The following is an 18,080-nucleotide window of genomic DNA, read 5'->3' as shown; positions in this document are numbered from 1 at the left end:
TGTACAAATATGTTGTTGTAAGGAGGAGGATATTTTAATAACATAACAGGATGATTCAACTCTGCTATTGTTTCAGATGTCCAACACAAAAGACCTTGTGCTTCTCGATAACCCACTGTTGCTAACAACATTATGCCAGTAAGTTCCTATTATGATACTATTGCTTCCCATGGTTACACTGTTTCCTCTCAAATTCACATCTTTCTACAGCTCCTGTCTCCCTGTGGGATCCTCAGTTCAAGTCGAGAACAACTGCTTACTCCTTTTTGACCACACTAGAGTGCAGCTCCAGACCTAGCATGGTAACATCTTGGTGCTGTATCTTTTTCCACTTGCAGACATCCTTTCTAAGCAGTGCTGCAATGATCTTTCTGTGAAACTTACAGAATTTCTACTAGCTTAGGTTTTCTGTTTTGCTGGGGTTTTTTTAGCTGAGGTCTTACTACTATCCATATTTTATGTGAACTTGTACTTTAAATAATGCTTGCATCATTTCTTTTCAAAACATCATGCTTTCATCACTGACGGCTCTGATCAATCCTACATCCTATAACAGAGACTTCCAAAATGCACTGCAAAGCAGCTTCCCTACAAAGTGTAACAGAACTTGAATATTCTTTTTACAAAGCCAATGTATGTGTTTGGCTACAAATATCGGAGTATTTCTCTAGTACTTCCTTCAAATGACTTTTTTTTTTAATACTTGTTAAGTTTGATTTGACAGAGTGCTGATCCCCATTCTGTGAAGCAAGCTAGCGTCATTAGGATGACAAAATCAAGTCTCATTGTGGCAAGAAGAAACATCATTTAGTGTCAACAACACACTGCTACTGATTTGAACTTCTCCTTGCCTCATGGGTGAAATAACAAGCTCCTACACGCAGACTCTCTAAGCATACCAATAGAGGAGAGAGGCAAGAAAAATACTAAAAATGGCTGTATTAAAGATACAACAGGAAATATATGACTCATGAGATGTAAATTCTTTTATCTGTATGGAATAAATTGAAGAAGAGCTTAATATGGCTTCTGCGATTTCTATGGAGTTAGATTAGAACAGAAATACACCTACCAATAACACACCAGATTTAGGCTTCCCAACCAGCACCTCCTAACTGTTCAGCATGCTCTGTGAAACAAGCCAGCTTCATTTTCATTATCTAATATGTGACTATTCACATTTTTAAAAGGACACCTTATTTTAGCATCCTGGATGGCCATTTCAGTGTAAGATGGGGAACTGGCTGAGCATACAGTGTAAATTATCCTTTCACATTACTGGCAGGATCTCTTTAAAACAGAGCTAAGAAAGAGTCTGTCAATATGGATAGGTTCACTCTTTTTGTATTTCTGAACAACAGACTGCAATTTTCAGAGGGAAAAAAGCCATATCTTTCTTCTTAAAAGATACAAAGAAGAATAAAACCACAGTTAGTCATGCAACATCAATATAAATACCACTTTGCACATTAATAGTTCTTTTCCTAGAACTTAAAGCTATGCCTTTAAGCAAATTTGCAAACCAAAAAAATGTAGTGAGATGAAATACTACTTATGTTGTCTAACTGCACCCAAAATTTAAGCTAATTTCAAACACATCTGTAGCACTGAAGTTAGCATGCTGGAATTCCATCTCTTAAAATGTGAACAAAGTAATATACAAGGCATAAAAAAAATATTTCAATATAACTTCTTTTTAAAAATACTGAAGTGTGGGGAACAAAGCTATTTTCATACCACATTCAGAAAATGGATGAGGTGTGAAAGAAATCTCTTGTTTAATGTGACCTTTGGCTGTACTTTCACTTGTCATCATTATGAAGTAGCTACTTTCAGTGCCAACACATAAGCTGCGTTATATTACCCTATAACAGTAGTAGCACGTCTTTCAGGAAGTGTTTCATACTCCGAGAAACTGGTGGCAGAATTCATTGACAGCACTTACCTTTGTAACTGCGTATAATAGGTCTTATTCAACAATAAGACCTCATTTACACAAGGAAATAAAAGTGACTGTACTAAATTTCATAGAGCATGTCGCATAAACTAGTATATGTTGAGGAACTCCCTTGGAGTTCTCAGCTTCAGTGAAAACATTCAAATAAGGAGAAATGTAAATTTCAGATTGGAACTCTGCCCCAAATAATAATATTCAGAGCTTTGTTACTGTGCACAGACCAAAAATACTGCATCGTTAAGATCTGCAACATACTTGACTTTTCTTAACGTATGTAATTAAGAAAATATTTCTGGAAAGCAAATGAATTTGAAATTCAAGCAAGATTAATAGAACAAATACGACAAATTTACATTTTATACAATGGTAGCAAGCTGCAGAATAAAAATCAGTAGCTATCATTATCTAAAGCTGTTCATCTAACACCGTAGAGAGAAAAACCATTGATACATACTGTACACATTTTTATCCATGTATATAAATCAAAGGAAACAGCTTCCTTTAAGGCAAGCATATGAAGATACTAAAGCAAGATACAAATTAAATATTCATACATTCAATATTTCAAAATAAGGAATTTGGATATACACATGCATAATTTAAGTTCTATAGTGAAACCTGTCTACAGAGGCCATTTCTACTGTATTTCAACAGCATTGAAACTTGAAATGTACAATGCAGCTTTTCCATGCTGCGTTAAAACTTTAAAGTATATAGTAATTCATTTCAAGCACTAAACATAGAATAAAGGCCACGTTATGCACACGGCACTTTTGCAGAGGAACTGCTGCTTTGCCCTATTCATTACAGCTCTCAAACAGGGCTGTCAGTCACATCGCTCCTCCTGCAAGGTGGCTTCAGACTGCCCATTGAGTCACTCATTGGCGTCTGAGGTCAAATAGGCAACTTCAGGTTAGGAGACTCATCGGTCCTGAAAAACCCATCAGAATTGACTCGGAGTCAAATTCTGATCCCAGGCAACTGTTTCAAACTCTGTAGAGCTGGTGCTCATACGTGAAGCCTAGAATTGTCTCCTTACACTGCTTTTATACATTGACTCAAGCCTCTTTGGGGAAAAAGATGAGATTTCAGACCTTTTTAATAGGCAAAAGAAGTGACACAAAAACAGGCTTTACAACAACATGTTGTGCACTAGGAATGATTCTTTGTGAACACAGAACCTGAGAGTAGTTCACACACAACAACATAGATGTGCTAAATTTTCGGAGCTTATAAATTTGCATGTGTGCAAAAAACACTGTGGGGGGAAAAAACCCCTATTACTCACCTTCCCCCCTTGACACATCATCTTCTGCATGCGTCTAAAGATACCCCCATTCCTCCCCATATATTTAAAACCTTGCTGCTGAAAAGGAACTCTCCATATGAGTTATTAATGCAAATATGTTATTTTCTTACTAGAAGTTAAATGCCTTACCTCAAATATCAAAAGTCTAATTTAAAACACATCTATTTTATTGGGACAAAAATATCTGAAGTTAACTTTAAGAATAATTAAAGAGTACTTATTAAAGGACAGAGAACTACTCTGTTTCTACACATTTTAAAGTAAACATTTATCTTCGCTCCTTAAAGGTCACTCATTTGATCTTGACACATGTATGAAATAATAGAAGCAAAAGCTAAAAAAGTAGAAAGGTAATATTAAGCAATATAAAGCTAAACAAAATTAGTATCTACATGGTAAATTACTTCACTGAAAACCATCTATGGATTCTGCAAAGAATATACTTTTGCCTTAGAGCTAGTACTTTAATTTTCAAGAACCAAGAAAAAAAAATCAAAACTAGTCAGTAACAATGCAGCGTCGAAAAGCAATAAACTCAAAATTAAGTTATAAATAATTTAAAGCATGTCATGAAGATGTATTAATAATTCATCAGATAAATAATTTACTAAATAATCAAATAAATAAATAATGAAATACATAAATAAATCAGCAAATAAATAATTCTGCAAAATAACCTAAACAATAAGTCACTAAAACAAATGACAAACCTACAAAACTACAATGATTTTCTAAATTCTCATAGTTTTAAATAAACAAATGTATATAAACTAGATCAATCTTTGGTGGATAGAGAAATATTTTTCACTGCTATTGGTAAATTCCTGATTACACTGCACAAGGATACAATTTTAGATTTTACAGGAGTGCAGTTTTTCCCTTGTAAATTATTAACATGATTGCTACAATACATCCTGCTTTGTATTTTACACATAATCCCTTTATGTAGCTCATTCCCCCCACCCAAAAAAAAAAAAAATCTCTTTACAACATTCCTAATTTACGTATTTCTTTTTTCTTCCTGGGTGCAGTACTTACAATACTGCAATAGCCTTCTTGGTGGTTCTCTTACTGTCTTCTGCAAACCTTCAGAAGTTTTGCTGCAGGGGGAAAACAAGTAGAATAACCTTAATTATTACAGATGGTATCTCATTCATTAGTGGATGACAACATTTTATTTGAAAGCACAAGAAAAGCTGTTTTATAATTCTACAAAGCAACTTAATGTGAAACAACCATTACAGTTTGCAGACTACCGAAAGTTTTTAGAAGTCTTTGGTGGAACGAGTTCAAGCAGACTGAGGCCTGTTTCTTGTATTTAAGCTGACACACAATCTGTGCAAACTGGCACTAATTCAGATGTAAAGACAAACCACGAGAAGGACAAAATACTTGGCTGACATCTAATGTTATCCTTGCTTTTGGAAGTTCATAGTCCTTGAAAGAATACAGTGAGATCATTTAATATCTACTATCTAAGTACATTCACAATTTAATTAGAACACTGCACTCCAAAGCCAACACCGGCACCACAAAGGTCAAAATCCACTCATCTCCTGAGCCAGTGTTCACTCTCCATTTATTTTAATGAATAGTATTGACAGTCGCCATAGTTTTCTTCAAAGTGGTGTTCCATAAATATAGCAGTTAAAGAAATGTGGCAGAAGTGTAATCATGTTCTCAATTTTTATCCATTCTTGCAAAAAAGTTTATTTGCTTTCTTCTATTACACACATTACAGGAAAGAGTGAGACATGGTTTTATAAACCATGCCACTGACATGGATTCTTGATCTCTGTACAGGGCTGTAAAACTGAATGAATACATCAAACCTGAGGCTATATATTGCATATATGCATGGCATTTTGCTACTTGGTTCAAAGGGAATCAAGTATGCAGTGTTGTTTCTGCTGGTAAGATCTCAAATGTTTGATGGTGTTGATGTATTTCAGCATTTAAAAGCATAAAGGATAATTTACTCTTAAAACTACCTGGGCACATTATATTTAACACGTCTCAAATTCTCTTTAGGGATTATAATAAGGAAACACTTTGCTTAATCATAAATTTTATATTTATCTTGGCTAAACACTCTCCTTTGGATAGACTGCCATGTTTTGTCAAGAAAAATCAACACAGTGGAAATGAAGTACTTGTTCTGTTGTGTGGTCATTCAAAAGAGTATGTAGAAGTAATGTAAATGTGCACCAGCGCTGCTGATAATTTCACGCTCTCGTACACTCATTTCAATTTGCTTTAAAAAGGACTGTTCCTCCTGGCTAAATATAGTCATCATGAAAAAGCATACCTCCCCTTTGAGCTAATAACACTGCAAGCCCCAAAACACAAGAGTACAAAAAACTTATATATTTTAAGGAATCTGAAGCACTTTTTTCTCACAACGTATGTTTCTGAAGTGGGACAAACGAGACTGGTGGTTTTTTGCTACGGTATTCTCCCTTAGCACCCAGATTTCTGTCTGAGAACTACCATTCATTCCCACACCACATGTGCAAATCCCATCTACCCCCAAAACAAATCATACATATCCCAAACCCTTTTTTTTTTTAAAGTAATGGATCTTTGTAAAAGCAGTATACATCTTCACACATCAAAAGATTTTGAGGATTACTGGGACGTACAATGGTTCAGGAATGATTCTGAGATTCTGGAATCAGACCTTCTCTAGGAAGTACTACTTAGTCATAGATCATCTTCATTCATCTGCAGCTTGGGAGTCTCTGATAGCAAAGTGATTTTTCACCAGTGGGTTAGAGTAGAGCTAAAACTGTTATTGCAGTCACCGATGTCTTAAAACCACACTTTCTCTCTCCCTTTAAAAATCTGCTTAGTTTTTAATTACTTTCATGTTTAATTTGGGCTTCTAATCTATGGCTACAGAACTGACCCCCTTACACAACTATTTCTGTCCAAGTTAGAGGGTCATAATTCTCCGCTCAGACAGACATGTGAATCATTTAAAGAAAGGACACAAAACAGACAATGACCTGGGATACAGCCACCTTTCTCTCTCTTGCAATTAAATGCAAATTCCATCCTACACAAGGGGTAAAGGACTGAAATTGAATTGATTCCATTCTTCTGTTCTGCCAGCTGGTCCTTTTCCCCCCAACCCTCAAACACAGTATAAATGCCTTTACCCAACAGATCATGCAAAATACTGATCAAGAGAAGACTGAAGCAAAAGGCAGTGCCATTCAGGTATACTTCACAGGGCAAGAATACCAGAAATCAAGTAATTGTGTGTGTTCTGTACTCTGCCCAGGCTGAGAAGCTACAATAAGAAGGCCACCTTGCTCAACTTAATTTGGGTGGTAACGCAAGGAACTGCACTGGACCACATAACGAAGAACCCACTTCAAATATTTACAATGACAAAATTATAAATAAGGCTCACAATAAGCACTGAGCAACAAAATCTTCTGCTATTCTCCACCTTTTGATACTGCCATCATCAGAAAGTTTCTTAGTTTGCAGGTACAAATTAGATCAAAAGAAATGCCATACTGCTGCTTCTTCCCTTTGGGAACTCACGAACCTAGGAGCCAGAGGAAATTTTAGAAAGACATTACCATATAATTTCAAACTTTAGGACAGGAAATTTTATTATTTTTTTTTTATGTTCAGGAGTGAACACAGGGGAAAAGAGAAAAGCTGGATGGACAAGCTTGACCAAATTATAAGTAATGTAAGGTACTGACCGCTATATTCTGACTCACATTTCAAGGATTCTTTCAATTGTTATGAGTAACATAGAATATTTTGCATTATCAGTGAAAAAAAACATACCGCAAAGGGTTATTAAAGTCAGGAACTTAAATAATACGTAAATCCTTTCCAGGCCAGAAGCCTCGTTCCTCTGCCACACTTCTCCCCCTCTATTTATTAAAATTGATCAGTTAAATTAAAAATTTTCTGTTTGGTCCACTTCACATAGAAAGATACTTTTGTGACTCAGTACAGTACTTCATCAAAATTTTTAATAAATCTGATTTTTTTTATTGTAAAAAGCAAAGAAGTGCTTGTTATACATTTTGTATAAGCCTAATGAAAAATTTTAAAAGTAACCCAGCCTTACAATTAAAGGACAATTTTGAGTATGTTCCTGGTAAGAACTTTGAATATTTCTCAAGTAACTTTTTAACCATCTTCTTGCACAATTGTCTTAGTACAAAATCAATTTTAAAAATCTTAAAACATAGTAAAACGTTAAATCCCAAACTACTGAATCAACTGTTATCAATAAAACACATTGCTCATTTGACTGTTATGACCCACGTTTCCTAGTCGATTTTTAGATAAAACCAAGCAGATTAGTAGCAAAGGTTTATCTCAAATTCCCACATGTACAGCATGCCACATAAAATATATGCAAATCAACCTCTTTTTCCTCTAGTTTTTTTGAGCTGACAACTCATATGACCTGAAGCCATGGTTAACGATTACAATTATTTGACTTTCATATTTATACAATCAGTCATCAGATATGCATGTTAATTGATTTTAACAGATAGTTTTGTATTCTAATGATCAACAGTAAGTGTACATTTTACCAACCTCTTCAACTATACAAAAATAAAACTTATTATCAGGTTTTACAATTAACCCTTCACTGTATTGGTCTGCAGTATTCACTGCTGACTCCTCCATAAGACATTAACCTAGAAGTACTCCAAACTATGTGATCTGTATTTTGGTAGCAAAATTTGTTTTTCCAATTAAAGACACACTTCTATGGGTTTGAAAAAGCACAATTACTATGCTATTTAAACAACACATTGTCTATTAATGAGAAATTATGAAAATTAATGCTTAAATAAATGGACTGGGCAAAAAATTAAATTACAGTTATTTCATACTCACATTTTGCTAAAGTTCTTTTCTCTTTTTCAAAAAAGAACCTTAGTCGTGGACTTCTTGATTCTAATAAGCCCTCAAATGTCATACACATGACATACAACCCTACATTTAAGATCCTTATTTCTCAAGTAATACGCTTGAGGCCAAAGCATTCCTTTGTTGCTGTCACAAAATATATTACTGAATCAGTTACCTTTTTTTTTTTTTTAAACATGGCTGAAAACTTATTCTTTCCAACTGCATTTTTATTTCAGATGCCCTATTTGTTGAAGCACCAAATACAAAATTAGGAAGTCAGTGGATCAGTTCCATACAGCCATATAAACCCCAGCAAAGGCATGGAAAGAAAATACCAAAAAAGGAGAACAGGGTGAGGACAAAAGCCACATTGCTTATTTTTATGACAAAATTATCTAAGCCCACACATAGGTCACCTAAATGTGATAAAAACCACATTCACAGAACCTGAAACTGTCAGCTTGTGAAACAGAAACCTTATGCCACCTGCAGGATGTTTATTTCTACCAATATCACTAACATCTGCACTCCCTAAATCTCGCTCCATTTTATAATGGTGACTAAATTTCACTGGACTTACTAATATTAATAAGAAACAGATTAATAAGAATAGCTATAGTTTTTTTGCATAAAGCTGACTCGCTACTTGGCTGCTCCCTGTCTATAGCAAAATAGCACATGAACACTGTGTAAGCAGCCAAATACCTCTTCTGACACGAAGGCTCCCGAGGCAGCCAATGTCATGGGGAGAACTCGTGGCATCCAAATGGACAAAACATGGAAACTTCACTGAAAAAAAAAAAAAAAAAGGCTGCACAACTTCTCTTACAACAAGTGAATATTTCACACAGAATCAAGTTAGTGAATGTAAAGTACAGCAGAAAACTGCTGCAAATTTCAACCCTGTTAGTAGATAGATGAATTTAGGGAAGAGGATGTAAGCATCATCAATGTAGGACAAAATTGCTGGGTTTTATTTTAAAAATGCTTAAACTCAATGTTTTAACTTAAATATTTAAGAATGATTTTAGTCTGTACGTTTTACATCTCTTGCCACCTGAAGCTGGTGATCCAAATGTCTAGAATAGCACATTTGGAACGCTGAGTTATATTAAAATCATACTAACTATAGCAGTTCAATTTCAACAAATTTCTCTGGGTTTTTGCATATTGCTGAATAAATGACTCTGGAATTAGCTTACTTTTCTTGGAGGCATTATATGAGATTATTTCTTAGTCTCCTCCTCTTTGATTTAGTATACCTCTTAAGATAATTTATTAATGTTTTGGATATCTCATTCATCATCCATTATTACTGGTGTCACAAATTAGAGGAATGGAACAAAGCACTGGACTACACACTTTTTCCATATTCATCAATAAAATAGCCACCTCTATTAGCAAGCACTGTACAAAAGAAGTTGGTTTATCCACTACAGTGAGACTGGGAGCACTTTTTAAAATGAAATCCCAAACAGATCATTAGATTTGTAGTAAAAATCAGGGCTTCACATTTAAATATAAAAGGATAGAAACACCTGGTCTGCAAAAGACAAAAGTACATGTCAGAAATTGCTATGTCCTGTAAGTTACTCAGATAAATTAGAAGGCTGATGAATACCAGTCTTGTATGAAAAACAATGTTGAAAATGCCATGATTTTGCCAGCATACCATATAACAGCAAAAAGGGAAGGAAAGATTCAACTAACAAACTTAAATGGCAGCATTTAAGTCTGTGATTTTATTTCTCAGAAGATAACTGGTGGTAAATAGGAAAAACAAAGTCCCATGCCATGACTTTTTTGGTTGTTTTTTAATTAAGACAACCTAAACAAAAAGGACTTGAGAAAAACACAATTGTGAAGATTTCAAAAGATTTTCAAGATAATGAACATTAACGGGAACCTGCTGGTACAGTGCTGTGGTTTGGGTTTGGGATAAGAATAATGTTGACAACACAGTGACGTTTTAATTGTTGCTGAGCAGTCAAGGACTTTTCAGCTTCTCATACTGGCTGGCCAACGAGAAAGGTGGAGGTGTACAAGAAACCAGGAAGGGGCACAGCCAGGACAGCTGACCCCAACTGACCAAAGAGATATTCCATACCATATGATGTCATGCTTAGCATATAGGCTGGGGGGAGTTGGCCGGGATGCAGCCACTGCTCAGGGACAGACTGGGCATCGGTCATTTGGTGGTGAGCAACTGTTTTTCATTTGCATCACTTGTCTTTCTTGGGTCTTATTTCTCTTTTTGTTACTTTCTTTTTCATTACAATTATTATTATTAAATTTTATTTCAATTATTAAACTGTTTTTATCTCAACCCACAAGTGTTCTCACTTCTACTCTTCTGATTCTCTCCCCCATCCCACTGTGGGTGAGCGAGAGGCTGTGTGGTGCTTAATTGCTGTCTGGGACTAAACCATGACTGAATCCTACCGGTAAAAAGTTACACAGCAGTATACTCTGCTATACAAAGCACCTAAAGGAAGACAGAATTAATGTTATTATTAGAACATTAACTACTGACTTAATAAGATTATGCCTGCATTAAATTACATGTTTGAATTAGGTCTGAAAATCAAAAAAATCACTTTTTGTTATTTCAGACAAAGATTCATTTGATATATTTTGTACACATTCACTGTTTACATTCCTTTAACTAAAAGTAAATCTCTCATTAAGGCAAATTAATATTTTACATGCTATAACAGTACTGCACTCACCTCTTTTCTAACTGTTACATGAAAAAGTTTTGAGCCAGGTTTAGTAATTCATTAATGGAATCAGATACAGAAGAATTTAGGTTCCTATAACAGAAGAAGAAAATTACTCCGCATTAGATTTAAATTGGGTAAATGCTTCAGATTAGCAACTATGTATCTAATTCCTACTTGGGGAAGAAATAGTTGCTACTTTTCACTTCTTTAGGCATTACAGATTAGGCATTAAGGGCTCCAATGGGGGCTGAAAACAACAAAATAACCTTTTCCAACTAAGCAAAAACTCTTTTCATTTGTGCCACCTCTAAATTAGGACCCTCATTATTTTCCATATAAAGCCTTCACTATCTATGATGATTATCCTATCTATATGATGTGACTCTGTTGATTGATGATTCACAAAACACACTTGTACCAATGCTTTCTAAAGCTAATTCAACTAAACACATATATATGGATGCATTTTTCCCTTTATTATGTTTAGAATTATTAATGAAACTTTTTATCAGCTACATATGCCACTTTCCTATAGTGCAATTACCAGTGAAATGGAAAGTGAAATATGCAAGCTGCAGCTTCTGTTAGTCTCCAGTTTCATTGGTGTTTGGTGATGATCATGATACCTGTTATTCAATCTATAGAGGCAGCTTGCAAACAAAAAGAACCTTGTTGTTACATGACTAAAAACAGGTAGTACCGTCCTTGTACTAGGTGCATGTGGTTTGAGGATTGACCCAAAGCAGAGAATCCAATCTCTGCTCTGCCTGAGATCAGCCATTTGCACTCTCATTCCTACCTCTGCTTGTACTTTGTATAAAAATGTGCATTGTTAGGGAAACACTTGAGATTTAATCTTTTCTCTGTCGATTACGATATTCAGCCATCATGTAGGTCCCCTGAACTCCATTAGTACCCTCAGTTAATTTCTAATTTCTACAACAGGAAACTTTTAGACAGGAGACTGTAAGCATGTCATACCCAAAATACCCAGCAGCAGTCTAGGGTGTAACAGGTACAAGATAATTCTCTGGTGCGAAAAGGACTTTACTGAACCTGCTCTCCCATGGCCGTGGGAGTGCTCCAGCAACTTAGTAGCCAAAAAACAAGTGTTGGCAAAGGCACCACCCTTCCGTCCTGCAGGAGTTTTGCTGACTTAGTGTTCCCAAACCATCTGATATTTTTTTCCTTCCTGGTCTTTTTGTTCACTGAGTGGAAAACTTACGTCTGCATGGAATTGTCCACAGAACCTCAAATCAAGGAACATGCACTGCTGATTTGCCTAAGACCAACTCCGATATATTAATCTTCGGATGCATGGGAGAAGGTTTATCTTTTCCTCATCCTAAAGAGGCTCCTTTCTTACCTAAAACTTTACAACAAAACTCTAGTAAGGCGTATCCAGAATTACCCAATCTCCATTCTTTTCCAGGTAAATAAGCAGGTAACCTGTTCTCTACTCTGAATACGTAATTTCACTTGTTAACGAAAGATTTCAATGTTAATTAACAACTGTGTGGAAGTACTGAAAAATCATGGAAATAATGCTTTAGCTTACCCCATATGGAATTTGGAATACAAGATGCAAATTTCCTCAAATAATTATGTCATCATAACTTTCCTTTAACTCTTGTTACCTAATTATCATAACTTTCAAGCCTGCTGAAAACGTCATTAATGAACAATAAATTGCATAGTGAACAGACACCAGCCACTGAGAAGTAAACTAAGATAACATTTTTTGGTTAGAACACAGAATTTAAAAAAGAAATGGAATCTTGAATCCAGTAATTCTCTTTTTTTTTTAAACTTATTTGTATTACAGGTTCTGCAAGACACAACATCCTGTCTTCTTTTTAACATCAGAGATCCAGAAGGCTTCAGATGTTTATATACCTGTTAGATAGGATCAGTACCTGTAGATGTTGATTCTTATGGTGGTTTTAAGAGGTACCGCTGTTATGTTCTCTCATCACAGACGTTACACGAAATTTAAACCTTTGCTTCTCAGCAACATCCCACCCTCTAAACCTGGCTAAGTACCTATTCTCAGACAGACACATACTTTTAAGCCCTATGTATTAATGTAGTTGATTGGAAGCAGAAGCACATGTGGACCTGCAATTACCCAACGTATTTATCAGTAGGGGAACAAAGGCCAAGCAGGACATCTGAAATACAGTGACTACAAAGTAGTGGTTAAATGCAGGAGGAGAACCAAGGAGACAATATTCTGAAGCAAGCAGACAGGTAGCCGTGGAGGCCAGAAGCTGATAGGATCAGGACCGAAGATAAACCCCTCCATATGGGGCTGTGATACTCATTTCCCCGACACAATTATTAGCACTATTAAAGAAGTTTACTACAGCTACATGATTTAACAACTGTTAAACGAACACTGTTAAATTCAGAATCCACTAGAAACATACTACAAATTGTCTCAGAGAAATAGGGCTTGTTTACTCCTCATTATAGTGTCAGTGAGTCAAAGAGTTGATCTTAAACAACAAAAGCCTGACAGAAGAAAATGCCGCCAGCTCTGTCAGACTCCTGGAAGAGAAAGTCAAAGCTCAAATGATTGCGTTGATCTTTGACTGAAACTGTAAAACAAGCCAGTTTCTTCAAAGTCAAACATAACACCACAGCCAACAATAAGGAATCATTTCATTTTTTCCACACAGTGAATTTTTTGATGTCATAAGCTCTGGATATTTTTAAACACACTAAAAAGGTGTTAGCAAGGCAAATATACATGACCTGGGCCCATAACAACCATGGGAGGTTTTCCTGACTAATCTTATTTTTCCTGCTGTCACCCTAAATTCCAGTACCAAGACTCCTTATTAATAGGTCCTTTAAGGTTTTAACCAGCTTTTAGCCAATGTTTTTTTCTTACACTACTTAAATCTGAACAATTGTTCAGATCTGCTCACTGACTAACCTTCAAAGTATCTGTATTTTATTAGGCATATGGAAATTGGATTGCTACCCACAAGACTGCAACATAAGACACTTCACTGACACAGATCAGACTCTAAAATTCATCCTGTTTAAAGAGTAACAGCCTTAAGATACATTATTTAATGATCTTAATTCAAATAAAGGTGATTAAAAATACCATATTTTCTACTCAGAAGTTATCCATAGTTATCCTTCCAGAACTCCTGATTCTCAGCCTCACCTGTATTGTCCTACATAATTCTGCCCATCCATACTCCACAAACAAATCTATCTAAAAAATAGCCTACATTCACTAAATCCCTTTCAATGTATCTTCCAGTGTAATTGCACAATGTATAAGATTTCTGCTGCCAGTCATTGAAAATCAGATTCATCAATGTCTACTTTTTAATTTTAGATATGACTTTATTTGAAATAATATTCTAACCCATGCCAAGTAAACTGATGTTAACATACTGCAGACACCACAACCACTACAGAAGAGTAACAGCAGAAATAAACAGTTGATGTCTAGAAACAGAGCCAGAAACAACAGACAATAGTTTAACTTAACTGATTGGCACACACCCTCTTCTTCCCACCTCTCACTTCGAGCAAATCTATCTTGATTATATCTATATTGGTCAGTTCAAGTTTGTTTAGCTGCAGGTCACTCCATCACTGAAGCCAACAGTGAAGTCACTCAGGACTTAAAAGAACCTGTTCTTCCTGGAACAAATCTTAAGCATCCAGAAGTCCAGGACTTCAATGTTTGAATTCATGATCTAAGTACTTACTCAGCAGGTATCCAGAAAGTAATGCACTATTTCACTTAGCCATACCAGCACTTTACTATCCATTTTACATAAGAATTCATAACAATAACAAGTGTATTGTTTGACACGCAGCAAAAACGTTGGGGCAACCAATAGATATTTCCTCTGACCCATCAGATCAATTAATTTCCATAACAGAGACAAATGTCTTCAGAACAGCAAAGCAAGACAACAGGTATCCTCTCAAATGCTAGAAAAGCCAGAGAATATATGCTGTGAGGAAGTGAACTAGTTTGAAAAATACACTGCATTTAAGTAATTCCTATACCACTGTTAAAGGTATTTTCATTAATGTACAACATCATACACAATACTTATTTCACGAAGTCACATGCTTGTCAGAAAGAGATGGCATAGGCTACCTATCCATTAGAAATATCGATTTCATTTTAACCTTAAATTTATACACACAATGCAAGTAATACTTACGAAAAAAATAAAATAGCTTAATCAATGAAATCAGTTAAAGCCCAAAATCTAAATATTTAGCAAAGTCAGCCATAAACAGCAGTAATAATGCCTATGTAAGTTTTATACCCTGTACTTCCCAATTTTCCCTACTTTTACTAATGCAAAATACATCAACTTAGAAAATGTATCCTAAAGTTCTTTAACATTTTTTGTTATGAGGGATTACCATCAGGATAATGAGAGGTGTGCCATGAATACAAATTTCACATGCTCTTAAATGTATAAAGAAATTTGCTGCATCTGTCTTCTAGTCACATGACAAGATAACATGAAGATTACATCACTCAAGGATTACCAAGACAGTTGTATGTTTAATTATTAGTCTAGGTCACCATTCAAAGCCCTAGTTATTCATTCACCCTCCTTTATTCCACCTGCTGGACTAGAGATTCCTTGAACAAAAATTCTCAGTTCACCGACTGTATACCTGGTCGAGTGTGTGAGCTATAGAACTAAAAGATACAAAGTGAAAGTTCTCAATAAATGCAAGTCTACTTCACTTCTGTGTGTTTCAAAACTTTGCTGTGCTCTCACGGTCCAAGTCTAAGAATGAACCATTTCGCTAGCTGTAACACAAGACCAGCTGCCATGACATCGTCTTTATCCACAAATCAGTCACTGAGGGTAGCAACACTTAACAAGTAGAGTTCCATTTAGTAAATTCAGTCCACCTGTAGGAAATTTCTGATGGACTAAGGTAGCACTAACAGTGTGGCAGAAGAAAGCCCACATGGTGAGTTATCACAGAATAGTTTTTCCCAGCTTTTTTCCCATGCATGCACACTTCAATGCTGTTCTAGGAACGGCAACTGTTTTCTGGCCAGAATGCTCCAAACACCTTAGGATCAAGATTCATTGAAAGCAAAGAGGTAATTTGCTTATAATACTATGCATATATATATATAAGGTTTATGTATCCAATTTAGAATTCTAAAATGCTTATATGTATACACAGCACCTTTTACACTGACTAAATACTGAAAATCTCCCAGTATCTACCATGGCTTTATGAAAGAGATGTAAATTAAAAAAAAAAAACAAAACAAAACAAAACAAAAAAACCCAAACAACAAAAAACACAAAAACAAAAACCCACCAAACCCAAACCAAAACCCCAACTCTTATTTTAATTCATTAAAGAGTTAAGAGAACAGGTGGTACATGGAAACACATTTCATGAACTGTCATAACCAAGACAGACTGGGTGACACACGCATATACATCAAGATCCACCACAGCTGAATGGTCAAAGAGGCATTATACCATGTACAAGTACTTCAATAAATTAATGAGAAGTGTTTTTCTTAGTAATACATTATCAGTTGACCTTATACAAGCCTTACTGAACATTAAAAAGTGTGAGGATCAGATGTATAAAGAGAAAAATCAAAGCAAAAAGAGAATTCAGCTTTGGACAGAACATGACCAGAGGACATCCAGCCAAACAAAATGAAGGTGATTGTTCTAAGCCTTGTAGAGGGCATTATCTAAGACTTCCATTGCACCCAGACAACAGACTGGTACTAAATTCAGATGTGGCCACTCACATCCAGTACAGTGTTGGGTTTTATTTTATTTTTTTGGGTGACAGACATTTCATTTTACAGTCTCCATCAAATGCCACTTGATCTGACAATGCGTACAAGAAGGCAGACACTGAGCAGCCCCTCATGGTTACCAGCCACTCCTCACTGTACTTCTGCAGAAGGGCACCTCAAATGAAGGTTTAACTGGGCAGAGGAAAACACAAGTCCAGCTTGAATCTCACCTCATCACTGTCATTCCCTCTAGGCCTAGAGCAGATTGATATCTGCCATTCCATCATCAAGGTGCAGCTGGGTCACTAACAAGGGGCTACCATTCCAGACTTGATGTCAGATCTCTTCTATTAGAGAGGTCACAAAGAAATTCTCCTTGAGAGACCAGGTGAGCTGCAGACTCAGGGAGTTTGGGGTTTTATTTGGGGTTTTTTTCTTTCATCATAGTATTAATAAAGTAACTAGTCTTTCAAGAACTGTTATAACTTATACATGCCCATGGATGCAGGAATGCCCAGCAAGGTCCAGTGCAGTGAGATGATCTACGACCAACTATCACAGGCGACAGAGCTTACAGCAGGGTGTTGAACTTTGAGCTCTCGCTCACAGTTTTAATGTTTGAAAACATTAAAGAGGCTGGGTGGCAGAGCTAGAGCTTTGAGGGGATGGTATTAAAGCAAATGTCCAGTGTGGAAGAGAGAGCTTCTCCCTCTTTCACCTATGCAAGATGACAGATGTCAGTTAAATGTGGTTTTTTTGTTTGTTTGCATGCACACGCAATTAGAAAGTCTGCTTGAATTTCAATTTCATTTCAATCCATCATTCCTTACCTGTGTCTCAAAGTCAATATATCATAATAGTGGCACAGACTTTGTTTGAAAGGAACCGAGAGTAAAACATATCTTCAGCCTCAAAAAGTCAAATGTCAAATGGAAGTAAAAATACTGTGAAACATTCTGTAAAGATAGTGAAAGTACAGAAATATATCTCAAGTTACAGGGAAGTGGTTAGCATAGCAGAAGGGACTACATGGAAAGCCATAGTATCCAGTGGATGCTATAAACAGACATAGCAATGAATCATGACAAACCCATTACTAGCTACTACAACAGAATTCTGAAATTGACACTTATTTCAGTTCTTTCAAAACTAAGCAAGATGAACAAGAATAAAATTGGCATGGCCATAACATTTCACCAAGCAAAATTCTTAACTGTAGACAGGAATTAGTCTCAGGTGAAATGGCAGTTAATCTATTGCTGTCAGTTCAGGATACTTTTCAATGATGAAATCATTGCAAATTGTAACTCAAGACTTCGAAAGATAAATTCTCTCATGTTAAAAAAAATGAAACTGCTACCCAACCTTCACTTACTCTGAAGTTGAGCTGAATAATAACTTCAGAAT

At 35.8% G+C, this 18,080-nt stretch overlaps 1 protein-coding gene across 4 annotated transcripts in view; it reads right to left on the bottom strand.

Moving 5' to 3' along the window:
• Window positions 1-18,080, bottom strand: part of TBC1D5 (TBC1 domain family member 5) — a 323,581-nt gene that overhangs the window by 293,810 nt on the left and 11,691 nt on the right. For 3 of the 4 annotated variants that reach the window (XM_064444304.1, XM_064444309.1, XM_064444308.1), the window contains exon 2: window positions 4,305-4,366. The gene's annotated coding sequence lies outside the window, so the exon portion shown is untranslated. Of the gene's footprint in view, window positions 1-4,304; window positions 4,367-10,894; window positions 10,979-18,080 lie in introns of all 4 variants that reach the window. The other variant, XM_064444307.1, reaches the window with a different exon arrangement.

The sequence above is a fragment of the Phalacrocorax carbo genome, chromosome 2, assembly GCF_963921805.1.
Source record: "Phalacrocorax carbo chromosome 2, bPhaCar2.1, whole genome shotgun sequence".
In the NCBI taxonomy this organism is placed as follows: domain Eukaryota; kingdom Metazoa; phylum Chordata; class Aves; order Suliformes; family Phalacrocoracidae; genus Phalacrocorax; species Phalacrocorax carbo.
Note: the sequence above shows the minus strand (reverse complement) of the source record. Positions and strands in the feature narration are given on the sequence as shown.